This window comes from Aptenodytes forsteri, unplaced genomic scaffold, assembly GCF_000699145.1.
Source record: "Aptenodytes forsteri isolate BGI_AS27 unplaced genomic scaffold, ASM69914v1 Scaffold104, whole genome shotgun sequence".
Classification (NCBI taxonomy): Eukaryota; Metazoa; Chordata; class Aves; order Sphenisciformes; family Spheniscidae; genus Aptenodytes; species Aptenodytes forsteri.
Window position 1 is genome coordinate 2064825 of NW_008795943.1, and position 3590 is coordinate 2068414.

Sequence of the window (3590 nt, forward strand, 5' to 3'; positions counted from 1 at the left end):
CCGTCCTTCAGCTTCCCACAGAGGCATCCCCCCCCGGCAGGGCTCTGCGCAGGGAGCAGGGAACTGGTGCATCCTTAGTTACCGTTCTGCAAGGTCCACGCACACTCCAAGAGCAGCCGCCCCGAGACATCGGAGCAGGCAGTTACCCAAGGAGCCCAGCCAGCCTTCGTGCTGGCAAGCCAGGGGCCATGCAGACGCTGACGTGCCGACTGCTACGCTGGCTGCACTTTAAGAGCTGCTTCCTTTGTTAGGGACGGCTGTAATCGAAATAAAGCCCTCCTGCCTCTCCTGCCCAGCCGCTGGTGGACCACCATCTCCCAACAGCCAGTGCCCAGAGCCAAGGGCAGAGGTTACTTATTAATTGCAGAGCGGCTTCTGCAGCTTGAATTTCTGCAGGGCTGACCTGCCAGTGCAGGGAGAGCACCCCACACCTCGCTGCACCCCACGTCTTGCCGCACCCCTCTCCTCAGTCATGTGTGACAGTGGGGTCAGGCATCTGCTGCGGGCCCTGCTGAGCACGCTAGGCTCGGACCCTCCTTACTTCCCAGCTGGATGTGTCCATGTCCTTAGTCCCCCTCTGGCACCCTACTGGTAAACCATCTCCAGAGAGCGGCTTTGCTGCTCCGGCTGCAGTCACGGCCAGGACAAGCCCCGGGGCTACTGGGTGACTCCCATGTGCTTTTAGGATGCCCCCTTCCCAAACAAGGGCAGCAGCCTCCCGCCAGCCCTCAGGCGCCCCAGCACGTGCAGAGAGCTCCCCGAAAGCAGCCCACCGGCAGACCCTGCTGCACGTGTGCTTGTCGCATCCCTGGGGCTTTCGCCTGCCTCGCACTTGGGATGGGTAAACAGGAAACCCCCCGCCGCCACAATCCCCCACAGTTCCCTGGGAAGAGAGAACGGGAGGCGGAAAGGCTTGGCCAGGGCTCCCGGCGACCCTGCAAAACTCATTTAAGGCTAGCGATGCAAAAGGGAGCTGGGGAAATGTGCGGCTGCTTGGCTTCAGGCAACCCTGGTCCCTCCGGCGCTTCCTGCCAGAAGAGATAACCCAAACCCAACCCCAACCCACCGCCACCTGCCAGCACGGGATGGGAACTGGCCCCAGCAGCCGCCAGCAGCACAGCTCCTCCGGTTAAACATTCACTTCATCCCTCCAATCTCCCCAAAGCAGGAAAGCTAGCCCCAGCCACTCCTGGAAACAATGTCACAGACCTCAGCCTGCTTTAAAAAAAAATAGAAAAAAAGCCAGAAGACTATTTTTATATTTCCCTGTGCTTTTTAAAGGAAAAAAACTCATTCTGTAGCTCAGGAAACGCCCACATCCTCCTAACTGCGCAGGGAGGAGCCCACTGGATTTTTCCAGGGAGCGTGAAGCAACAGGCAGGCTGGAAATGAGTTTTCCATTGGTACCCGCGATTGTTGGCATTGGTCAGCCACTCAGACACTGCGCGGGGCCGGGAACGGGACGCGGTGGCATTTCTCACACATGACCCACGGCTGCAATCCCAGGCATTCGAGAAGTTATAGTTGCCAGTGTTCATTCAGCACAGGCGAGGAGCACTCCCGAACAAGCAGGGCTTTATGAATCACCTCCCCGTTAAGCTTCAGGCCAGCCGAGGAATTCACAAGCACAGCGCTCCCATCGCCTTCCCACCAAACCACGCGGTCCATTGGGAGGAAACCCCAGGAGCCGTGTCCCGGAAAGACGGCTCAGAGGTTGCATCCAGTTTCTATGCATTAAATAAACGGACCCGGGTTTATTCTGCCGGAGCCTGGGCGGTTCCTCAAGGAAAAGCTCAAGGCGTCAGGAAGGACACGCTCCAGCCTATCTCAGCTCCAAGCACAGAGAAGTTTTTGGCTCGCTCCCATTTCAACTCACCCCCTGGTCACTCTTGGGGGCAGCGGGGGCCGCACAGTCCCTGCGGGGAGGTGTGGGATGGGGGCTGCTGCTCCCCCGCTGCCAGGCACCTGCCTCCTCCCTGCCTGCAGGGCAAGGCGTCCCGCAGCGGGACAGGAATGGGGAAGCCAAGGAGCAGCAGAGACCTGGACACAGGCCACTACACCTACAGAAACCCACCCGGGGAGAGAGAGCCGGCACGCAGCTGGGGGCATGGGGTACAGCACTGTTCCTCCCCCAACCACATCCCCGAGAGACCCACAAGTCCCCCAGCACATGGGGAGAGAGAAAGAGCACGGGCACTGCTGGGGGCTGGTGCTTCACCTCCTGGCACAGCCTGGCCTCCTCTGGCAGCGAGGCGGGGGTCCCTGAGCCCGGCCCCAGCCCCCCCTGCGCAGGGCAGGCTCGTCCCCGGAACGAGCAGAGCAACTCTGACCCCGGGCCAGTGCCCAGCTGGCTGGACAGACATGCTATTTTCTGCTTAAAAAGGAAAAGATTCATACAAGGAAAGACATCCAAGGGGCCAAGTCCTTCCCACCCCCACACAAATAGGTTTGTTTAAAGGAGGAAGACAGCAAATTCCTATTTCTCTGTGTTTACTTGGAAATGGCCGGAAAGGAATGAAAGCACCAATGCCTCAAACACTCAGGCACCATCAGGACCCTTTGGTATTTCTCCACCAAACAAACATGCTGAGGCAGCAGGGGCTGGACCCTGGAGCACCAGAGGGAGTCAGGAAGGGAGGGGTGCAGGCAGGCAGCGCCAGGCCAGGCCAGCTGGACCCCATGGCCAGCAGGTCCCAGGAGGCAGCTTGGGCTGGAGTGCTGGATCCGTCCCCAGAGCCACCCTGAGCCTGCAGTGCAGCGCCGAGGATGCCCACCCTGAGGATGCCCACCCCGGGGCCAGGTCGCTCCCCGGGAGGCTCCTGGTTGGGCACTGCCACACAAGGGGGGAAGAGGGCTGGGGCAGGCTCCTTGGGGAGCGGCAGTGAGGCACCAAGGCAGGGGATCAGCCCTCACTCCCACCTCTGCCCCCGGCATTTTCTGCAACCTGGGCGGCGGCACTCACCCTGGGATGCCTGACTGGAGACACCCCAGCCCCAGTTCCCAGAGATCCTGACTAGCCACAACCCCAAGCTGGGCCCTCAGAGACCTGCAGGGACTCGCTGCTGCCCAAACCCAGCCCGGGCATGCCAAGATGGACCTCCAAGCCCAGACGCTGCCTTTGAAAAAGTCCCGTAGAAACCCCAAACCATTCATTAGCTCACTCACCTGGGCACAGCCCACAGAGGGCTGGGTTAGAGGCAAGATAGGCACACCTGGAGCAAGGTTTGCAGGGAATGGGAACAAATTGGCTGGGAGAAGGTTTTGTTTGCACCTGCCACCGCCTGCTCCTCCACACCAAGAGATCCCCCTGGCTCATAGGAGCCCCCTGCCCAGCACCCCGTCCACGTCAGATGGGCTGGGTTCTGCTATGACCCGAGCCAGTGGGTACATGGGGACATGAGCCCCCCCAGCACCAAAACAGGCTGCGGGCACACACCCCAACCAGGGCTCCTCAGCCCCTGCTTCACCTCCTCAGCCCAGGGAGCAGAGGAGGGTGCCCGGGACACCCCTGCCACCCACGCCCCCCCCATGTCCCCTGCCCCAGGGCCTGCCGGCAGCATCCCCCAGCACAGCTCAGGGATGGGGGTCCG